The sequence below is a fragment of the Cucurbita pepo genome, chromosome 9 (genome assembly GCF_057944985.1).
Source record: "Cucurbita pepo subsp. pepo isolate OVF chromosome 9, ASM5794498v1, whole genome shotgun sequence".
Lineage (NCBI taxonomy): Eukaryota > Viridiplantae > Streptophyta > Magnoliopsida > Cucurbitales > Cucurbitaceae > Cucurbita > Cucurbita pepo.
Window position 1 is genome coordinate 5,607,908 of NC_141806.1, and position 24,255 is coordinate 5,632,162.

Below are 24,255 nucleotides of genomic sequence, written 5' to 3' on the forward strand. Positions count from 1 at the left end.
TCAACAAACTGTTAGTCGATAGATGAGCCCTTTGGGGCTTGTTTACGATGAATGATGGGCTAGAAAACAAGGTGGCTGTAGTTTAGTGGTGAGAATTCCACGTTGTGGCCGTGGAGACCTGGGCTCAAATCCCAGCAGCCACATTTATTTTGAGTTTTGCGGTGAGAGCCACATTTGTTTTCTAATTTTCAATAACATTCACATAAATGTTATATTTAGGATCTGACACAAAAACATTTATATCCTTAGCTTTTAGCTACAAATCAACCATGTTAGTATAACTCGAAAGCAAAAAATACAAACAATAAACCTCAAGTATGACATTCATAACGATGTACTATAGTCCTTGTTCCACCTCGAGTAGAGTTTAGAATCCACCCAACCCTCCAAAAAATGTCAATGAGTTATGAGATGATACGATCATGTCTAGTTACTATGTAGGAAACGATAAAAGGTTTGCTAGCTTTTATGCTTAAGAGTTGATGGGTATGCCCCAAAAGACTAGATTTTGATCAATGATGGGCTAAATATCAAACTAGTTGCAAACTAGTGGTGAGAATTTCACGTTGAGCTAGGCTTGAATCATAGTAGTCACATTTGGTTCGAAAGTGAAATGGAGCTTGATGAAGTAATTACCCAAAATTTGTAACCATTCACTCGGACTACTAAAAGCTCGTCAATAGTAGGATTCAAACCTACGCAGGCATAGCCCAATAGATTTCAAGTCTGTCTTCTTAACCACTCGGACATATTGACACCCTTATATGAAGAATGATTTGTTCCTTGTTCAACCGATGTGAGATTTCAATAGAATTATTCAAACCTGCGTAGGCATAGCCGAACAGATTTCGAGTTTGTCTCCTTAACCACTCGGACATATTGACACCCCTTACATAAGGAATGATTCCTTCCCCCTAACCATTGGGACATATTGACACACTTATATAAAGAATTATTTGTTTCTTGTTGTTCAACCAATGCGTGATTTCACAGTAAAGCTAACAAATTTGTCGCCGATGGGAGATTTCACAATAAAGCTAAAAAAATTCGACTATACGAATTCGAACCTTAGTAGCCATAGCCCAACAGATCCTTAACTACTCGAACTACTAAAAGCTACAAAAACTCGTCGATTCAAAATTCGTAAGGAATGATTCGTTCTTTGTTCAAATGATGTGAGATTTCACAATAAAGCTAAAAGAATAACTACTCGGACTACTAAAAATTCGAGAACAGCAGGATCCGAACCTGCGCAAGCATAGCCCAATAGATTTCAAGTCTATCTCCTTAACCACTCGAACATACTGACGCCCTTATATAAAGAATGATTCTTTCCTTGTTCAGCCGATGTGAGATATCAAACAAATTCATCAACAGCAGGATCGGATTTGAACTGTGCAGACATTAGGAGTGGACATATTGACACCCTTATTTAAAGAATGATTTCACAATAAAACTAAACAAAACTCCTCAACAACAAGATTCAAACCTGCGCAGGCATAGCCCAACAGATTTCGAGTCTGTCTCCTTAACCACTCGGACATATTGACACCCTTATATAAAGTACTATTCGTTCCTTATTCAACCGATGTGTGATTTCACAATAAAACTAAAAAATTTGTCGATTCGAACATGGCAGGCATAGCCCAATAGATTTAAAGTCTGTCTCCTTAACCACTCACATATTAACACCCCTTATATAAGGAATAAGGAATGATTGACACCCCTTATATAAGATATAAGGAATAAGGGATGAGTCCTTCCTTGTTCAAGAGATGTGTGATTTCACAATAAAATTAAAAACTCAGACATATTGACACCCCTTCTATAATGAATAAGGAATGATTCGTTCCTTGTTCAACCGATATGTGATTTCACAATAAAATTACAAATATTAACTGCTCAAGAATGGAATGAAAACACTCAGACATATTGACAGCAAGATTCGAACCTACACAAGCATAACCCAAGAGATTTCGAGTCTATCTCGTTAACCACTTGAACATATTGACACCCTTATATAAACGATTCATTCCTTGTTCAACCGATGTCAGATTTCACAATAAAGCTAAAAATTCGTCAACAGGCAAGCATAGCCCAATAGATTTCAAGTCTGTCTCCTTAACCACTTGGACATAGACACCCCTATGTAAAGAATTATTCGTTCCTTGTTCAACCGATGTGTGATTTCACAATAAAGCTAAAAAATTCGTCGATTCGAACCTAAGCAGGCATAGTCCAACAGATTTCGAGTCTGCCTCCTTAACCATTCAGAAATTTTAACACCCCTTACATAAGGAATGATTCATTCCTTGTTCAACCGATTTGAGATTTCACAATAAAGCTAAGAATTCGTCGCAAGATTCAAACCTGATTTCAAGTCTAGACATATTAACACCCCTTATATAAGGAATGATGCACAGGCTATCCTTATATAAGGAATGATTCAACAACAGAATTCGAACCTGTGTTTTCTCCTTAACCACTCAAACATATTGACACCCCTTATGTAAGGAATGATTCGTTTCCCTTAACCACTTGGACATATTGATTTCAAGTATATAAGGAATGATGCGCAGGCTATCCTTATATAAGGAATGATTCAACAATAGAATTCAAACCTGCGCTGTCTCTTTAAGCACTCAAACATATTGACACCCCGTAGGCTATCCTTATATAAGGAATGATTCACCCCTAGAATGATAAAAAACAATGCAAGCTTCATCTATAAATAAGAAGTTGTGGGCAATGTTTTGGGACAAGAATCGAGTGTTGAGAGTTCCTAGAACTCGAGATTCAAGCTCTTTTTTTTTTCTTCTCGAATTTCTTCTAAATTCGAGGGGTATGATACACTATTTCCTCTCCAACCAATTTGTACATCTTCTAAAATGAGTTTTCTAACAAGTTTCATGAAGGATTTTCGAATTAAAAGTGGGCAGAGTGTGAAATGAGAGCCTACAAATAGATTGCTTACTGGTTATATTTATATACTCATCCTTTCGACAATTTTTTCTTCGAGGTGTATTATGTTGTTGGATGAGGCGAGAAGTACTTGAGAGCTAGGTAGCCACAGAAGGGTGTTGACCCAAGGCGTATGTCTTGTCCATTTATTTATGTAGTCGGTTATATCATATACATCTTTTGTATCTCGGTCCCGTTCCTTCTTTTAGGAACAAATTGAACACATATACATGTATATGTTTTTATATTAATTTTCATTGTGTTATTGAATGTTTTAAAATCGCGCAAAATTTTATGGTAGTTTTCTATCCTATTCTCATACATTCATGTTGCGTTGCATAGTTCATTAATCATGTCATGTTTTGCATAGTTCATTAATCATGTCATGTTTAGCCTTTGCTTTATTAGCCTATTAGAGAAAATATAGTAGATTGAACTGGTAGCATACCAATTAGCATTACCCTCAGTCCCCTCTAGAGTTCATGATGTGTTCTATGTTGCACAAATATATAACAAACAATACACACGTGATTGACTAGGAGCCGCTCCGGTTGGAGGAAAGATTAATCTATGTGGAGAAATGTCACAACCCAATTTTTTAGGCTTCGAAACTCCGACGGCGATAAAAAGACAAAGACCAAAAGAAAGTATAAGATAAAGTAAAATAAAATAAAAGATAAATAAGGTAGAATTTAAATCAAAATAGAGACAAACAACACCACAATTAAATAAAAAACGAATCTCATTAGAGAATGGTGCTGTTCAAATTTATTTTACATAGAGAAATGGATTTGAGATACAATTACAAATTGAAGTACAAATGACTCAAAACATAAAGATGGATCGATTCTCCAGAATTACCCACTCTGTGACCGCACAACTCTCGAACACCCCTAAACTTCAACTAACAACATGCGAACACCTAAAAAAGAATGGAGAAATGGTGAGTATAAAAATACTCAGTAAGCATCCTACTTGTTGGGTCTCAACACATTCTTAATCTAGCAGGTATGCACGAGTTTTACTCTGAGCTCTAGAATGTTCAGGCCTAGTCTCTACTGCTATCTAGGCATCTGGGGCTGTCTTGAAGTTTCAAGTGTTACTTAAGCTGCCCAGGAACCCACTTTAGGTTCACAGGAGGTGGTTCACCCTTTCCTGGCATCGTGAATATGTCAAGCGACAAGTCTCTTTAGGGTGAACTCTTCTATTCTTTGACTTAAGGTAGCTTGCTTTTGCTTGTGTAGTGTAAAACCAGTGACATGGGTTGAGGCATGACGTCGTAGAATTCTCTCTCTTGTGTGGTAGTATGATGTGTACTTGTCTACTCATCATTCATGGGAGGTTGGCGGGTGAACTTTCCTTCACTAATATATAGTCACCTATGGTTGGTTGGTTGGTTGGGGGTACTAAGATTACCCACATGATTCCATTGCCAATCTCAAGATAGATCTGTTATGTAGGGTAATCCAATTTAAATGTCACGACCCAATTTTCGAAGCTTCGAAAAACCGAATCGTGACTAAAAAGATGAAATCGAAAACAAACAAAAAGAAAAGAAAAAAAAAAAAGAATAGTGAAATAAAAAGATGAAAATCAAATAAAATTAAAATATTTCAAAAGAGGATTTAAGTTTACAAAAAGGAAATAAAATACAAATCTAAAAGGAATTCGCAAAAGACTCCAAAAGATCGAAAAGGGACTGACACTCCTGAACGACCCCCTCTGTGACCGCACTGCTCTCGAACGCTCCTCCACCTCGACCAGCACCTGACAAAAAAAGTAGAAAGGAATGAGTATAAAAATTATACTTAGTAAGCCACCTACTTGTAGGCTCTCTTCGCATCTTAGTTTAACAGAATTCCCACGGTTTCCTACTTCGTATCTAGGACATCTGGTTCTAATCTTAGTCCCTTGGGGCTTGCCCCTTGGGTTTCACCAGTTCGTCATTCTTTCATTAAACGCCTAGAGGTTTCTTACGCCAAGCTAATATGGCGGTATCTCTCAATGAGGCGCTACCTCTACATGGCTATCTGGGACTACGTGGTACCTAGCCTAGGGGTGTGCTGAATACCCTTACGCCCATATAGTCTCTCTATGGGGGGCGCGACCCAACCCGTTCCCATGCAACTAATGGGCTGTACGACGTGCGGACACATTTCCCATGCGAAATGGCTAAGTGCAGTAAGGACTGATCAGGGACCCTTGGTCCTCCCACGAAGCTAAAGATACCGTTCTCACGCTAGCAATCTATGAACATATCGAGGTACCTTCTTGCCATGGTAAACCGCTAAGTTCCTAGGGGGAATTTAAATCTGGCTGGAGCGACATATCGCTCTTATCAATAATTCCCTAAGCGTATCATAGAAATGGGCCCAAGCAATTAACAGAGAGTGCATGCAATCGTCTTCTAACATCATACTATATAATTCCCGCAAACTAGGCATACCGGCTCAACGGGGCGATGATCTCCATCAAGCACCTAGAGCACGAAGTGCGCGCTCAATGGGGTGAATTCGTCCATCAAGCACCCGGAACACGGAATACACAATTCCAACATAAATTAAATGCATGCATACATACAGCGGAAGCATAAAGCATACAGCAACACTCATGTAATTCACCGAATACAGTCATAATAGTTAATATGACCAATAATTTACATGGAGAGCTAGTCTGAAGCAAAACTACTAGCATGTATGCAATCCAAGCGAATCCTACAAGTATTTCTTCCTAAATACCGGGTGGTGACTTACTTGGTTGACGCGTGCCCTTTTTCTAGCGTTTCTTTGCCCGTGAGGTGTCCAAAAATACTGATTTCTTTAAATTAGGTCCCTATTCACTTAAAAACAGTATTAGAACTAGAACTGGGACAAAAATTGGCCAAATAGAAAGCTACCGGGCCAAATTGGCCGTCCCAAGCGCGCTCACGCGCGCGGGAAGGCGCCAGTCGTAGGTTGCACGCGCGCCAGCCACGCGTGCCCTCCTCCGCGTAGTCATGGGTCGGCCGGTCCCAATCGGACCGGTCAGCTCGGCTCGCGTTGAGGTTCGGCCTGGCTTGCAGGCGACACGTGTCGATGCCTCGCTGGAGCTGCATTGCTCCAGCAGATGGTCGACGCGTGTCCGGTGCCTGTCGCCGCCCTCCGCCGCTAGCCAGCCGACTCTTGTTTTTTTTTTCTTTCTTTCTTCTTTCTTCTCTGCCCTCTTAAAATCGAAACACAGTCCTCTTTTCCGATTTTCATATCTATCGATCCGTAAATCGAATCGACATGATTCCTTCGGCAAAGTTTTAGATCGTGTTACGGGCTACGTCCTCGTATTTTTTTTGTAGTTTTTTCTTGACTATCGGACGAGTTAAGAACGTCAGAAGTTCGCTCACCGTTCTCAAACGACTCTCGGATCTCCGCCTTCAGGTTGAGATCTCGGCCAAACTTCTTCATAGAACATGCGTAGAGTTGTTCCTAGATGATTATATCAAGATTCAGATCTTGATTCACAAAGGAAAACCGTAGATCTGAGAAAACGTTCAAGATCCTTACCTTGCGGGTTTTCCGATTTCTTGATGAAAAATGAAACTCCAGCCACCCACATTCTCTTTTCGCTTCCAAGAAAGTCTCCCTGCATCCTGATCTTCACCTCCTTGCATCATGATCTTCACCGGAATAGACTCCGACGGTAGTTTTCGGTGAGTCTTCCGGCGGTTCATCCCTTCCCCTCTCACTAGGTTCTCTCTACCCCTTTCTCTCACTATTTTTCTTTTGCAGGACTCTGGATGGGGTTTCATTTGGACCCCTTAGGTGTTTCCTATTTGCCCCTCTCTCGACTTTTCCTTTTTTTTTTCTTTTTCTATTTCTATTTCTCTTTCTTCGGGTATTACAAACTCTCCCACCCTTATAAACTTTCGTCCCCAAAAGTTGGCATCTCTTGGAAGAGTTTGGGATAGGCCACTCTCCCGTCTTCTTTACGTTCTCGGGTTGCCTGTTCATTAAGGTGGTTACTCCCATGAGACTTTTACTAAGGTGGTCGCTCTTTCATAAACACTTCGCGTCTTGGTCTGACCCAATAAGGACTGGTACCCGTATAGGTGTACTACCTCTTTGACATATAACTTATATCATCGATCTACTCGATAAGTGGTCTCACCTGGGATGAGTTGAGTTGTCTTGGTTGGTCTACCCCAACTATCCAAATCACGTTACGAGTCTGTTTAGTCTTTGGCAAACCCAAGATAAAACCCACACTCACTACTTCCCATTTAAGGGCTGTAGCAATCTTGTTGGCCCTATCTCGATGCCTTAACCTGCTAGCAGCATCGTCTTACAAAACCCGCCGTGTCTCTCTTCATTCCCAAGCCACCAATAGCATCTCTTCAGATAACTTCGTACATCCTCGGTGGAACGTATCAGATGTATTGTGGGCTTCAGCTAAAATGTCTTTTAGGATTTTCTCGTCTCGAGGAACACACAAGCAGTCTAGCCACTATAGGCCCCCATCTGAGGATATAGAATACCTAGTTGTTTTTTTTCTTTTCCGCCCCAGTCTGACTCCACACTTGTTAATGTGTTCATCAGATCTCTGGGCATCAAAGACACGTTTTCATAAAGTGGGTTGCATGGTCATCTGTTCTATCTTAGCGATATCACCATTAACTGCAACCCCATTTTTTTTTTTTTTTAGCATTCTTTATTTCATCTTGTAACTTCCCTTTTTTGGTGATCATTGCAGATGTATGAACGGTCTGTGTCATTCCATCTGCACGACCAAGTACTCGAGGCTCTTTAGTCAGTGTATGCTTGCACTTTTCTCCATGCTCGTAATGTTTCCATGTCTTCATGGCAAGCACGGCTGCTGCTAGTTCAAAGTCATGAGTAGGGTAATTTTGTTGTGCTCTTTCCGCTTTCTTGAAGCGTAAGCTACTGCCTTACCATTCTGCATAAGCATGCACCCTAAGCCCTTACATGAGGCATCTCTATACGTTACAAGGTTGTCTAGCCCACCTTGAATTGATGCAGTCACCAATCTTTGCTTAAGTTCCTGGAAACTTTGTTCGCCTGCTGGTATTCGTGTAGGCGCTACAGAGATCCTGGAAATATCATGTACGAGTCTTTCGAAAGATTTCAAGAAACTTCGTACCTTAGTGACTGTGGTCAGTTTTGGCCACCTCATAGCTACTTCAATCTTAGCGGTGTCTACGATGAATTCTCCGGTTGACACCACATAACTTCGGTTGGCATCTCAGACAGCTAACACTAGCACTTAGGAAATCTTAGTGCATGATTGATATGTTCATAACACCACCAGAACCTTCCTCAAGTGTTCATTGTCATATCGTCAAAGACGACTACAATGATGATAGCAAGAGAATCTTATGAACCTTCGATTTTTGTAAACTTACACTTTCACAAGGCATTGGTCGGGTCGAAAGGGCTTATCAGTAAACTCACCTTCCTCATGACTCTAGAAGGCAGTCCTCAACATGTCCCTCTCTTTGATCCTCATAGGAGGTATCCTGACCTGGTTGGGACCCTTGCGATCCTTACTGCTTCACCAAAAATGGCCTCGTAATTGCATCTCATTTGGTTAACACAGGTCTTTCCTCATACGAGATGCCCCGTCACGTAGTTCGCTTGAGTATTAATACTCATTTGAGCTACGTACGGGCTCTTTTGGCAGCAAGGGATCCTTGCATGAGTCCTTTGTGTTCACCTAGGCTAACTCATGCAGTATCTTTATGATTGAGCTAGTCACGTCTCATCTCGTAATGATTTCTCATTACTGGTTTTTTCGATCACGTGAACCTTTCAAGTTCTTGTACCATATTCTAGGGAACTCTCTGAAGACTCTTGTTTGGTAGCTAGCCTCCCTCAGATTTTGAGGATGCTATGTCAGTGTATTCTCTAAGACGTATCATGTCTTTGCTAGTCTTTCCTGGTTACTAGTTACCATCTCACTACCTTCTGGTGGTCATTAGCATCCCATTGTCTAAGAGTTCTACCTCTGTCTGAGCGTGCTTTACAAGTACGGCGTCACACTCACGTGTGTAGCTAAAATCCTGCTCTTTGTAATCCGTGTGACCTATACGAGAGTAGGTTCTCACTAACACACATCTAGATTCTCTCTCCAGACGGCGATGCGTGACCATAGCTTGACCTCTTTTCCTGTTGTTCTCGACCCCGAGGTTCACCGGACTACCTTGACGGTTCTACGTCCTTTACTTTGTGAGCATGCCTATCCTGACCAAAGGATAGATTAGAACTCTTTCTTTATTATTATTACTATTATTATTATCATCATTATTTATTTATTTTATTTTATTTTTTGTTCTAATAACCACGTTCTGCATTTAGACTTTGTCCTTTCTACCAAGGTCCAAAGCGACTTGTTCTCTCTTGGTTGATCCATCAATAGGAATATCCTGCACTCTATATCTCTTGAGTGGCATTAAGCGTACATCATGCTTTTGGAAGTCCATAATTGAAACTTAGCTCGTGAAGATTCCAACCGACCTTGAAGCCATGTCCTCCATAGCTTCACTCTCAATGTTGGTGAATCTTATTTCTCGACCTCCAACTTAACCAAACTCACTTATGAAATTGGGTTGCTTGAGGGGTGCATAACTCCTATAATGGTTACCCTTGTCTGTAACAACTTTGTCTGGGTCTACTATGTGGTCTGCCCTAAGGCATATTCTATATTGTCTAGGCCTACAGTGTACAGTGTGGTCACAAAGGAGGCATGCTTGACATCTAGAATTATGGTCATGGGAGGCTGAGCCATAGGCATACCATCTCTTACTAGACCTTAGAAGGTCTGATATACATTTCTATGGGTTGGACGTCACGCACTTTGCGAAGTCACCCCTTTGTCTTCCTAAGGCCAGTAAGTTATAACGTGAACTCTCTCGGCCTCCTCACAATAACTCAAATCCAACATCGACAGTAATAGAGTGAACATTCACTATTAAACACTCTAAAGCGAAATCATAGATACCACTTTCCCAAGACAAACATCAAATTTTTACAGCCTTGCAACCACTCATATCCTACTAACTAGGGTTAGAATGCATACCTGGTCGCGGCGATGCGTGTCGTCGAGCTGAGTCACAGAGGTGTACGACTCTCTATCCTAGAAAAAGTCTACAGAATCTAAAACCCGACTGCTCTGATACCAATCTGTCACGACCCGATTTTCGAGGGTTCGAAAAACCGAATCGTGACTAAAAAGATGAAATCGAAAACAAACAAAAAGAAAAGAAAATAAAAAGAAGAGTGAAATAAAAAGATGAAAATCAAATAAAATTAAAATATTTCAAAAGAGGATTTAAGTTTACAAAAAGGAAATAAAATACAAATCTAAAAGGAATTCGCGAAAGACTCTAAAAGACCGAAAATGGACTAACGCTTCTGAACGACCCGTCTGTGACCGCACAGCTCTCGAAGCTCCTCCACCTCGACCGGCACCTGACAAAAAAAGTAGAAAGGAATGAGTATAAAAATTATACTCAGTAAGCCACCTACTTGTAGGCTCTCTTCGCATCTTAGTTTAACAGAATTCCCACGGTTTCCTACTTCGGTTCTAGGACATCTGGTTTTAATCTTAGTCCCTTGGGGCTTGCCCCTTGGGTTTCACCGGTTCGTCGTCCTTTCATTAAACGCTTAAAGGTTTCTTACGCCAAGCTAATACGGTCGGTATTTCTCTATGAGGCGCTACCTCTGCATGGCTATCTGGGACTACGTGGTACCTAGCCTAGGGGTGTGCTGAATACCCCAACGCCCATATAGTCCTCCTATGGGGGGCGCGACCCAACCCGTTCCAATGTAGATAATGGGTTGTACGACGTGGGGACACATTTCCCAAGCGAAATGGCTAGGAGCAGTAAGGACTGATTAGGGACCCTTGGTCCTCCCACGAAGCTATAGATACTGTTCTCACGCTAGCAATCTATGAACACTCCGAGGTACCTTCTTGCCGTGGTAAACCGCTAAATTCCTAGGGGAAAATTAAATCTGGCTTGAGCGACATATCGCTCCTAACAATAATTCCCTAAGCTTATCATAGAAATGGGCCCTAGCAATTAATAGAGTGTGCATGCAATCGTCTTCTCACATCATACTATATAATTCCCGCAAACTAGGCATACCAGCTCAACGGGGCGATGACCTCCATCAAGCACCTAGAGCACGAAGTTCGCGCTCAATGGGGCGAATTCGTCCATTAAGCACCCTGAACACGGAATACACAATTCCAACATAAATTAAATGAATGCATACATACAGCGGAAGCATAAAGCATACAGCAACACTCATGTAATTCACCCAATACAGTCATAATAGTTAATCTGACCAATAATTTACATGGAGAGCTAATTTAAAGCAAAACTACTAGCATGCATACAATCCAATCGAATCCTACAAATATTTCTTCCTAAATACCGGGTGGTGACTTACTTGGTTGATGCGTGCCCTTTTTCTAGCTTTTCTTTGCCCGTGAGGTGTCCAAAAATACTGATTTCTTTAAATTAGGTCCCTATTCACGTAAAAATAGTATTAGAACTGGAACCGATACAAAAATCGGCCAAACAGAAAGCAACCGGGCCAAATTGGCTATCCCACATGCGCCCGCCTCCGCGTAGTCGTAGCTCGGCCGGTCCGGGTCGGTCCGGTCGGCTCGGCTCGCGTTGCGGTTCGGCCCGGCTTGGAGGCGACACGTGTCGACGCCTCGCTGGAGCTGCATTGCTCCAGCCGATGGTCGACGAGTGTCCGGCACCTGTCGCCGCCTTCCGCCCCTCGCCGGCCGACTCCTTTTTTTTTTTTTTCTTTCTTTCTTCTTTCTTCTCTGCCCTCCCCCCAAGCATTCTCCAAGTAATCGACATGTCACATCCTCTTAGTCACCTTCATATTATCTCCTTCTCTGAGTCACGCATCAACCTCCTACAAGTCACAGTCATGTCACAACATCAACTTCTTTAAGTCATAGTGGATCCAACCCTCCTCTAATCCCAACAATTGAAAGTTAATTGAGTAGAAAGAAGTAATTTTTTTTTTTTAAATGGTTTCTTAATTTTACACATGTCAGTGGGTTACTAGATAATACGATCATGTATGTAAGAAATGATAAAGGGTTTACTAGTTTAAGCTTAACTTTAGAACCTCAACATGGATAAATGAGCCCTTTGGGTCTTGTTTACGATGAATGATGGGCTAGAAAACAAGGTGGTTGTAGTTTAGTGGTGAGAATTCTATGTTGTGACCATGAACACCTGGGCTCGAATCCTAGTGGCAGAGTTTTGCGGTCAGAGCCACATTTGTTTTCTAATTTTCAATAACATTCACATAAATGTTAAATCTAGGATCTCATACAAAAATATTTATATCCTTAGCTTTTAGCTACAAATCAACCATGTTAGTATAACTCAAAAGCAAAAAATACAAACAACAAACCTCAAGTATGACATTCATAACGATGTACTATGGTCCTTGTTCCACCTCGAGTAGAGTTTAGAACCCACCCAACCCTCAGGAAAATGCCAATGAGTTATGAGATGATAAAAATACAAACAACAAACCTCAAGTATGACATTCATAACGATGTACTATGGTCCTTGTTCCACCTCGAGTAGAGTTTAGAACCCACCCAACCCTCAGGAAAATGCCAATGAGTTATGAGATGATACGATCATGTCTAGTTACTATGTAGGAAACGATAAAGGGTTTGCTAGATTTTGATCAATGATGGGCTAAATATCAAACTAGTTGCACGTTGAGCTAGGCTTGAATCATAGTAGTCACATTTGGTTTTTAATTCTAAAAAATATTAGTTTTACTTATTTTTATTTTCGAATTAGATATGTTCTTAAAAATAACAAAAACCATTTGAAAGTGAAATGGAGTTTGATGAAGTAATTATCCAAAATTTGTAACCATCTATAAGTGGCATAGTTTTGGGGTTAGAGCCACATTTGTTTTCTAATTTTTAATAACATTCATGTAAATGTTAATCTAGGATCCGACACAAAAACAAAAAACATTTATCTCCTTAGCTTTTAGTTACAAATCAGCCATATTAATATAACTCAAAAGCAAAAAATACAAATAATAGACCTCAAGTATGACATTCTAGTCCTTGTTCCACCTCGAGTAGAGTTCATAACCCACCCAACCCACAACAAGATTTTAACTACGCAGGCATAGACCAACAGATTTCAAGTCTTTCTCCTTAACCACTCGGACATATTGACACCCTTATATGAAGAATGATTTGTTCCTTATTCAACCGATGTGAGATTTCGATAGAATTATTCAAACCTGCGTAGGCATAGCCCAACAGATTTCGAGTCTGTCCCCTTACACCACTCGGACATATTGACACCCCTTACATAAGAAATGATTCCTATTTTTCCTTGTTGTTCAACCGATGTATGATTTCACAGTAAAGCTAACAAATTTGTCATAGTAAAAGAATAACTACTCGGATTACTAAGAATTCGAGAACAGCAGGATTCGAAACTGCGCAAACTAAGCCCAATAGATTTCAAGTCTATCTCCTTAAGCACTCAGACATACTGACGCCCTTATATAAATAATGATTCTTTCCTTGTTCAGCCGATGTGAGATATCAAACCGGACACCTTATATAAAGAATGATTCGTTCCATGTTTAGATTTCAATAGAAGTGCACAGCCCAACAGATTTCGAGTCTGTTTCCTTTACCACTCGAACATATTGACACCCTTATTTAAAGAATGATTCATTCGTTGTTCACAATTCATAAACAGCAGGTTCGGATTTGAATCTGCGCAGGCATAGGAGTGGACATATTGACACGTTGTTCACAATTCATCAACAGCAGGTTCGGATTTGAACCTGCGCAGGCATAGGAGTGGACATATTGACACCCTTATTTAAAGATGATTCATTCATTGTACACAATTCATCAACAGCAGGTTCGGATTTGAACCTGCGTAGGCACATGAGTGAACATATTGACACCCTTATATAAAGAATGATTCATTCCTTATTCACATTTCAATAAAACTGCACAGCCCAACAGATTTTGAGTGTGTCTCCTTAACCACTCGAACATATTGACACCCTTATATAAAGAATGATTCGTTTCTTGTTCAACGGATGTATGATTTCACAATAAAACTCGTCAACAGCAGTATTCAAACCTGCGCAGGCATAGCCCAACAGATTTCGAGTCTGTCTCCTTAACCACTCGGACATATTGACACCCTTATATAAAGAATTATTCGTTCCTTATTCAACCGATGTGTGATTTCACAATAAAGCTAAAAAATTCGTCGATTCGAACATGGCATGCATAGCCCAACAGATTTAAAGTCTGTCTCCTTAACCACTCCGACATATTAACACCTGTTATATAAGGAATAAGGAATGATTGACACCCCTTATATAAGGAATAAGGGATGAGTCCTTCCTTGTTCAAGAGATGTGTGATTTCACAATAAAATTAAAAACTCAGACATATTAACACCCCTTCTATAATGAATAAGGAATGATTCGTTCCTTGTTCAACCGATGACATATTGGTTCGAACCTACGCAGGCATAGCCCAACAGATTTCGAGTCTATCTCCTTAACCACTCAAACATATTGACACCTTATATGAACGATTCATTCCTTGTTCAACCGATGTCAGATTTCACAATAAAGCTAAAAATTCGTCAACAGGCAAGCATAGCCCCATAGATTTCAAGTCTGTCTCTTAACCACTTGGACATATTGACACCCCTATATAAAGAATTATTCGTTCCTTATTCAACCGATGTGTGATTTCACAATAAAGCTAAAAAATTTGTCGATTCGAACCTAAGCAGACATATTGACACGTTGTTCACAATTCATCAACAGCAGGTTCGGATTTGAACCTGCGCAGGCATAGGAGTGGACATATTGACACCCTTATTTAAAGAATGATTCATTCGTTGTTCACAATTCATCAACAACAGGTTCGGATTTGAACCTGCGCAGGCATAGGAGTGGACATATTGACACCTTTATATAAAGAATGATTCATTCCTTGTTCACATTTCAATAGAAGTGCACAACTCAACAGATTTCGAGTGTGTCTCCTTAACCACTCGGACAAAAGGGATGATTCGTTTCTTGTTCAACGGATGTATGATTTAACAATAAAACTAAACAAAACTCATCAACAGCAAGATTCAAACCTGCGCAGGCATAGCCCAACAAATTTCGAGTCTGTCTCCTTAACCACTCGGACATATTGATACCCTTATATAAAGAATTATTCGTTCCTTATTCAACCGATGTGTGATTTCACAATAGAGCTGAAAAATTCGTCAATTCGAACATGGCAGGCATAGCCCAACAGATTTAAAGTCTGTCTCCTTAACCACTCCGACATATTAACACCCCTTATATAAGGAATAAGGAATGACACCCCTTATATAAGGAATAAGGAATGATTGACACCCCTTATATGAGGAATAAGGAATAAGGGATGAGTCCTTCCTCGTTCAAGAGATGTGTGATTTCACAATAAAATTAAAAACTCAGACATATTAACACACCTTCTATAATGAATAAGGAATGATTCGTTCCTTGTTCAACCGATGTGTGATTTCACAGTAAAATTAAAAACTCAGACATATTAACACCCCCTTATATAATAAGGAATGGTTCCTTCCTTGTTCAACCGATATGTGATTCCGCAATAAAATTAAAAACATTAACACCCCTTATATAAGGAATGACACCAAGTGATACCTTAAGGAATGAGTCCTTCCTTGTTCAAGAGATGTGTGATTTTACAATAAAATTAAAAACTCAGACATATTGGTTCGTTCTTTGTTCAACCTATGTGTGATTTCACAGTAAAATTAAAAATATTAACACCCCTTAATATAAGGAATGACACCCCTGATACCTTAACCGCTCAAGAATGGAATGAAACCACTTAGACATATTGACAGTAGGATTCGACCTACGCAGGCATAGCCCAATAGATTTCGAGTCTATCTCCTTAACCATTCGAACATATTGACACCCTTATATGAACGATTCATTCATTCGTCAACAGGCAAGCATAGCCCAATAGATTTCAAGTCTGTCTCCTTAACCACTTGGACATATTGACACCCCTATATAAAGAATTATTCGTTCCTTGTTCAACCGATATGAATAAAGCTAAAAAATTCATCGATTCGAACCTAAGCAGTTGTAGTCCAACAGATTTCGAGTCTGCCTCCTTAACCATTCAAACATTTTAACACCCCTTACATAAGGAATGATTCATTCCTTGTTCAACCGATTTGAGATTTCACAATAAAGCTAAAAATTCGTCGCAAGATTCAAACCTGATGTCAAGTCTAGACATATTAACACCCCTTATATAAGGAATGATGCATAGGCTATCCTTATATAAGGAATGATTCAACAACAGAATTCGAACCTGTGTTGTCTCCTTAACCACTCGAACATATTGACACCCCTTATGTAAGGAATGATTGGTTTCCCTTAACCACTTGGACATATTGATTTCAAGTATATAAGGAATGATGTGCAGCTATCCTTATATAAGTAATGATTGAACAATAGAATTCAAACCTGCGCTGTCTCTTTAAGCAGTCAAACATATTGACACCCCGAATGATTCAACAACAGAATTCGAACCTGCACTGTCTCTTTAATCCCTCGAACATATTAACACCCCTTATGTAAGGAATGATTCGTTTCCCTTAACCACTCAGACATATTGACACCCCTTATATAAGGAATGATTTGTTTACTATCCAACGGATGTGGGATTTAACAATAAAGCTAAAAAGTTGTGAACAACAGGATTCAAACGTCCGTGGGCAAAGCCCAATAGATTTTTAGTCTATCTCCTTGACCACTAGACATGTTGACACCCCTTATATAAGGAATTATTCATTTCCTATTCAACTGATGATGTGGGATCTCACAACAAAGCTAAAAAGTCACCAATAGAAGAATTTCTCTTTAACCACTCGGACATATTGACACCCCTTCTCAACAAAGCTAAAAAGTCGCCACCACTAGGACATATTGACACCCCTTCTCGACAAAGCTAAAAATCGCCAATAGCAGAATTCCTCGTCAACCACTCGGAGATTCGTTCCCTGTCCAAAGTTAAAAAAAGTCGTTTGGTTCGAGATGTGGGATTTCCCAATAAAGCTAAATAAAGTCATCACAACAAGATTTGAACCTATGCAAGCAAAACCCAACAGATTTCAAGTCTGTCTCCTTAACAACTCAAACATATTGACACGCTTATATAAGAAAAGATTCATTCTCTATCCCACTGACGTGGGATCTCACAATAAAGCTAAAAAGTCGTCAATAGCAAAATTCCTCCTTAACCTCTCGGACATACTTATATAAGGAATTATTTGTTCCCTATCCAATCAATGTGAGCAGAATTCCTCCTAAATCACGTAGACATAATTATATAAGAAATGATTCGTTTCCTGTCCAACCGATGTGAGATTTCACAATAAAGCTCAAAAGTTGAATTTCGTAGGATTCAATAACACAATAGTAATTTCATGGAAGAATCAAGAGAAGAAAGAAAAGAAAAGACAGCTTATAAATGGTGATTATCGAAAGCAACAACTAGATGTTCTTTACTCTTTTGGCTTAGCTACCGTTGGTTATTCTTTTACACTTGAAAAACTAATAGGAGAGTAAGTAAGCCCCAAGAACTCCAACTTCTCGACCGTAGATGGGTTACAATCAATAAGGCAAACAGGCTATTTTGAAAGACTTTTCTAAGGAAGTTGTAGATTAAACACTCTTGACAACAAGTTAATTAACATCCAAATTCTTGAAGTGTTTAATGTCGTAGTCTTGTCTTTGGAACTTTTTGATGACTTAGTTTATGTCTCTTTGATGAAAGACCCTTAGTAAGTTTTTCCTATGTTGTACACGATGGAGTCATAAGAAAAAGGGAAAACCGTTGGTGGAATATGAAAGGTCTTTGATTCTTGTGTTTGCGTCGCCTTACTTTGTGTCATTTACTTTAAGTTATGACTAGGTTTGTGGCTACCAAGCACTATGTGAGGAACATGACATGATGTTAAATTGATGAGATTCCAATAAATAAGTTAGAATAGAAGGGAGGGAGGAAGACGAGGTAGTTGTAACATCCAAGTAAGTTAAGGCACTCCAGAAAAAGTAAAAGATCAAAAAGAAGAAGTAAGAGATCCAAGGATGGTTCAAAGGGCCAAAGAAGATATTTTCAACCCTTTAATAAGGTTTCATAAGGATTCAAAAACATTGGAAAAAATAAAATAATAAGCCTAAAGAATTAAAAAAATCAATTTTCTTATCATAAGAAACTTCTTGGATTTTAATATTTCGTTGGGAAGGAATTGAATTTTTAATTTTTTTTTCTTTTTTTTTTTTTTTATGGAGGAGGAACTTTAAAATGTTGAAGAATGAAAAAATTACTAAAAAGGATAAAAAAAAAATTACCAAAAAGTTTGGAGTTTTTTATAAAATGTTAAAAGAAAAATACTAAAATGGTATGAAGTTAGATATAATTATGAAAATGCTCCTAGCATATTCGATTTTCGAATTGACAAGCTGCACAAAATCGCTCATATTATAAGATCTAACCATAGGATTGAGCCGAAATTTGAATATGTTCAAGAAGACTCGAGATTCCTTATATCCAACAACGAATATTTAAAATAAAGGTAGGTAGCACCGTCATATGAGTAGATATTTTTGATAGACAGTTTAGAAACTTGGAGTTAAAATTTAGTAGGACTCTAGAATGATCAAAGACAATGCAAGCTTCATCTATAAATAAGAAGTTGTGGGCAATGTTTTGGGACAAGAATCGAGTGTTGAGAGTTCCTAGAACTCGAGATTCAAGCTCTTTTTTTTTTCCTTCTCGAATTTCTTCTGAATTCGAGGGGTATGATACATATTTCCTCTCCAACCAATTTGTACATCTTCTAAATGAGTTTTATAACAAGTTTCATGAAGGATTTTCGAATTAAAAGTGGGCAGAGTGTGCAATGAGAGCCTACAAATAGATTGCTTACTGGTTATATTTATATACTCATCCTTCCGACAATTTTTTCTTCGAGGTGTATGATGTTGTTGGATGAGGCGAGAAGTACTTGAGAGCTAGGTAGCCACAGAAGGGTGTTGACCCAAGGCGTATGTCTTGTCCATTTATTTCTGTAGTCTATTATATCATATACATCTTTTGTATCTCGGTCCCGTTCCTTCTTTTAGGAACAAATTGAACACATATACATGTATATGTTTTTATATTAATTTTCGTTGTATTATTGAATGTTTTAAAATCGAGCAAAATTTTATGGTAGTTTTCCATCCTATTCTCATACATCCCTGTTGCGTTGCATAGTTCATTAATCATGTCATGTTTAGCCTTTACTTTATTAGCCTATTAGAGAAAATAGAGTAGATTGAACTGGTAGCATACCGATTAGCATTACCGTGAGTCCCCTCAAGAGTTCATGATGTGTTCCATGTTGCACAAGTATATAACAAACAATACACACGTGATTGACTAGGAGCCGCTCCGGTTGGAGGAAAGATTAATCTATGTGGAGAAATGTCACAACCCAATTTTTTAGGCTTCGAAACTCCGACTGGGATAAAAAGACAAAGACCAAAAGAAAGTATAAGATAAAGTAAAATAAAATAAAAGATAAATGAGGTAGAATTTAAATCAAAATAGAGACAAACAACACCACAATTAAATAAAAAACGAATGTCATTAGAGGATGGTGCTACTCAAATTTATTTTAAATAGAGAAATGGGTTTGAGATACAATTACAAATTGAAGTACAAATGACTCAAAACATAAAGAGAGACCGATTCTCCAGAATTACCCACTCTGTGACCGCACAACTCTCGAACACCCCTCAACCTCAACTAACAACATGAATACCTGAAAAAGAATGGAGAAATGGTGAGTATAAAAATACTTAGTAAGCATCCTACTTGTTGGGTCTCACCACATTCTTAATCTAGCAGGTATGCACGATTTTTACTCTAAGCTCTAGAATGTTCAAGCCTAGTCTCTACTGCTATCTAGGCATCTGGGCTGTCTTGAAGTTTCAAGTGTTACTTAAGTTGCCCAGGAACCCACTTTAGGTTCACAAGAGGTGGTTCACCCTTTCCTGGCATAGTGGATATGTCAAGCAACAAGTCTCTTTAGGGTGAACTCTTCTGTTCTTTGACTTAAGGTAGCTTGCTTTGCGTGTATAGTGTAAAACGGGTGACTTGGTTGAGGCATGACGTCGTAGAATTCTCTCTCTTGTGTGGTAGTATGATGTGTACTTGTCCACTCATCATTCATGGGAGGTTGGCGGGTGAACTTTCCTTCAGTAATATATAGTCACCTATGGTTGGTTGGTTAGTTGAGGGTACTAACATTACCCACATGATTCCATTGCCAATCTCAAGATAGGTCTGTTATGTAGGGTAATCCAATTTAACTATCAGGTCACACAACCCTAATCAGTCCATGGCTGACTCGGTTGTAGGCGTATCATAGTAAAAACTTGAAAATATGGCTATAAGAGGGGAAAGGGTAGCAGAGACTTTTATGCCATCATTAAACTAGTGACACCGTACATACTTGGAGCTCTACTTGGTTCTTAAGGGCATCTAGTCGGTTTAAACCTTGTCTCTCTTTTCTGGGACGACTATGACTAACTCCTTGAACTAATCTACTCTCCAGGTGCACACAGGTCTATTCCTATGATCACCCGCTCATGATCCTAGGGTATAGGATCTACCGAAAATGTACTGACTTAGGGCAACTTGCAATCACTTTAGCTCTAGTGCCTTAGTCTTAGCTTGGTTCTCTTGTGTATGCTTCGCCAGGGAGATTATCGTGTCGATCACCTAGAGCATGGTTTACATAATTTAAACATTTGTGCAAGCTTATAAGGGAGGTATCCTATCAATCACATAAATCACTAAAAACATAAACTAAAACATTCATGCAAATAAACAATCTCAATGATGAGATTATAACGATCAATCACATGGAGCACAGATCACAATAGTCCATCCTAGAAAAAAATTTAAAGCACAATTCATCACAAATGTTATCATAGAAGTATTTTGATACTTTCTTACATCTTATATAGCTTACTCATCCATATTGCCCAACTCGTATTATAGTCTTGAAAACAACATGAATAAAAAAATCTTATCCTAGGGGTATAACGATAATTTTTCATATTATACATACAATTCATTCTTATGAAAAATTTCCCTTTTGAAGTCTTGAACATGCATTTTCTAGCCATTTAAGATAAGAAAGGTTTGCATGCTAGCACGTCCTAGTGATCCTTGCAATTATTACTTGTCTAAAGTTTTGTTCGCTACTTACATGGATGATGTATGCCTTCTTGAGCTAGCTTTTCTGCGTGTTAGAAACTCTAACTTTTCTAAAATGTCTCTAGTGGATCTTGATCCAAGTATAATTAGGGCTAGATCAAAATCGAGACAAAAGTAGTTGAATGAGGGTCAAACAGGCCAAAAAATGGCTTACCACGTGCATACTATCAAGAAATCGAGTAAAAAAGCCCTTTGTGTATCAACTAATTTTGAGAAAAAAATCTACTAGGGAGATGAGTCTTATATTCTTTTTTGTGGCCAATCTTTTCTTTCTTGAAACAAGTCATTCAAAATCCTCCACCTACTAGTTGAAACTCACCCAAACTTATAGTAAGTAAGAATTATGGAGAAAATTATGGTAAACAACTAAATTTCCTTATCCTCCATTCTATCATTGTCTCCTCCTAGGAGTCACCTCCTACCCTTCTCCTTAAAGTTACTATACATCTCCTCTAATTCATAGTCATGTCACTCCTCCAAGCATTCTCTAAGTAATGGACATGTCACATCCTCTTAGTCACCTTCATATTATCTCCTTCTCTAAGTCATGCATCAACCTTCTCTCAGTCATGCATCAACCTCCTACAAGTCACAGTCATGTCACAACATCAACCTCTTTAAGTCATAGTCATGTTGGATTCAACCCTCCTCCAAGTCACCATCATATCTGTTTCTCCTAGTTGGCTCCATGTCTCGTCCTCCAAGTTGCCACATCAACCTTTTTAAGTTAGAACCATGTCTCTTCTTCAATCCTCCTCCAAGTAACCGACATATAACCCCTCCAAGCCTCTTAGTCATTACCATGTTGCCTCTCCAAGTCACCTCTATGTCGCCCCCTTAACCAAGTACCTCCATGATGCTTCCTCCCAAGAATGATGGCCAGAAAGAGTTAGAGAAACAAGAAGCCCTAGGCTCTCATAGTGTTCTATTCCTATATGAAATGAACAATATAATGTTGAGACAATTAGGAGTTTGCTAGCTTCTCCTCAATTGTGAACTGCCAGAATAAGATCAACATTGGTATTAAATGATGAGATGACATATCAGTCCAGGGGCCTAGATTATAATAAATAATGGTAAAACTTGGACTCCAATCCTAGACATATTTTTCTTTTCATTATTATAACGAATAATATATTATGGAGATAATTAGGGACTTGCTAGCTTATCTTTAATCATGGACCCTCAAGACCAGATCAATGTTGGTATTAAATGATGGACTAAATATCAAAGTAGATGTTGTAGTTTAGTGGTGAGGATCCAAGTTGTGGTTGTGTAGACCTTGGCTTGAATCCCAACAATTGAAAGTGAATTGAGTAGAAAGAAGTAATTTTGTTTTTTTTTGTTTTTTTTTTGCAATGGTTTCTTAAAAATTACACATGTCAGTGGGTTACCAGATAATACGATCGTGTTACTATGTATGAAATGATAAAGGGTTTACTAGTTTAAGCGAGTTACCAGATAGATGAGCCCTTTGGGGCTTGTTTACGATGAATGATGCACTAGAAAACAAGGTGGCTGTAGTTTAGTGGTGGGAATTCCATGTTGTGGCTGTGGAGACGTGGGCTCGAATCCCAGTAGTCACATTTATTTTTCTTTATTCTTTATTCTTTAATCGTGGACTGAGCCTTGGGTGGATATCAAAGTGGCAGAGTTTTGCAGTAGGATCTGACACAAAAACATTTATATCCTTAGCTTCACAAAAACATTTATATCCTTAGCTTTTAGCTACAAATCAACCATGTTAGTATAACTCAAAAGCAAAAAATACAAACAATAAACCTCAAGTATGACATTCATAACGATGTACTATGGTCCTTGTTCCACCTCGAAAGCAATGCGGCAATATCCAAAAAGAAGATAGAAGATGAATGGGATGCAGAGGTACTATGTCCCATAGAAGAAGACGAGCTAGCACTCATGGCAACAATGGAAGACCATATCAACTATGAGAATGACTGAATCATTGATTCATGATGTTCAAACCACATGACTGGCGATCAGAGAAAATTGTAAGACAAGAAAGACTACAAAGGAAGTCGTATGGTACGCACAACAAATAACACACAGTTATCAATTGCTCAAATCGGCAATACGACAATCATGCCTGGCAATAAGTTTGATACAATGTCGCTACATAATGTTTATCATGTACCGGGTATAAAGAAGAACTTGTTGTCAGTGTCACAACTAACAACATCAGGAAGCTACGTCTTATTTGGGCCAGATGATGTAAAAGTTCATGGGACCCTTGGTCCTCCCACGAAGCTATAGATACCGTTCTCACGCTAGCAATCTATGAACACTCTGAGGTACCTTCTTGCCGTGGTAAACCGCTAAGTTCCTAGGGATAATTAAATCTGGCTGGAGCGACATATCGCTCCTAACAATAATTCCCTAAGCTTATCATAGAAATTGGCCCTAGCATTTAATAGAGTGTGCATGCAATCGTCTTCTAACATCATACTATATAATTCCCGCAAACTAGGCATACCAGCTCAACGGGCGATGACCTTCATCAAGCACCTAGAGCACGAAGTTCGCGCTCAATGGGGCAAATTCGTCCATCAAGCACCCGGAACACAGAATACACAATTTCAACATAAATTAAATGCATGCATACATACAGCCGAAGCATAAAGCATACAACAACACTCATGTAATTCACCCAATACAGTCATAATAGTTAATCTGACCAATAATTTACATGGAGAGCTAATCTGAAGCAAAACTACTGGCATGCATGTAATCCAAGCGAATCCTACAAGTATTTCTTCCTAAATACCGGGTGGTGACTTACTTGGTTGACGCGTGCCCTTTTTCTAGCATTTCTTTGCCCGTGAGGTGTCCAAAAATACTGATTTCTTTAAATTAGGTCCCTATAAACATAAAAAT

At 39.0% G+C, this 24,255-nt stretch overlaps 3 non-coding genes across 3 annotated transcripts; 1 reads left to right on the plus strand and 2 right to left on the minus strand.

The window, feature by feature from the left end:
* The first annotated feature begins 71 nt into the window (after positions 1–71).
* Positions 72–143, plus strand: TRNAH-GUG (transfer RNA histidin (anticodon GUG)). Its single transcript has one exon. It is a non-coding gene; the product is annotated as a tRNA-His (tRNA).
* A 531-nt stretch (positions 144–674) lies between these two features.
* Positions 675–756, minus strand: TRNAS-UGA (transfer RNA serine (anticodon UGA)). The gene has a single exon. It is a non-coding gene; the product is annotated as a tRNA-Ser (tRNA).
* A 13,351-nt stretch (positions 757–14,107) lies between these two features.
* Positions 14,108–14,189, minus strand: TRNAS-CGA (transfer RNA serine (anticodon CGA)). Its single transcript has one exon. It is a non-coding gene; the product is annotated as a tRNA-Ser (tRNA).
* Between the last annotated feature and the right edge of the window lie 10,066 nt (positions 14,190–24,255).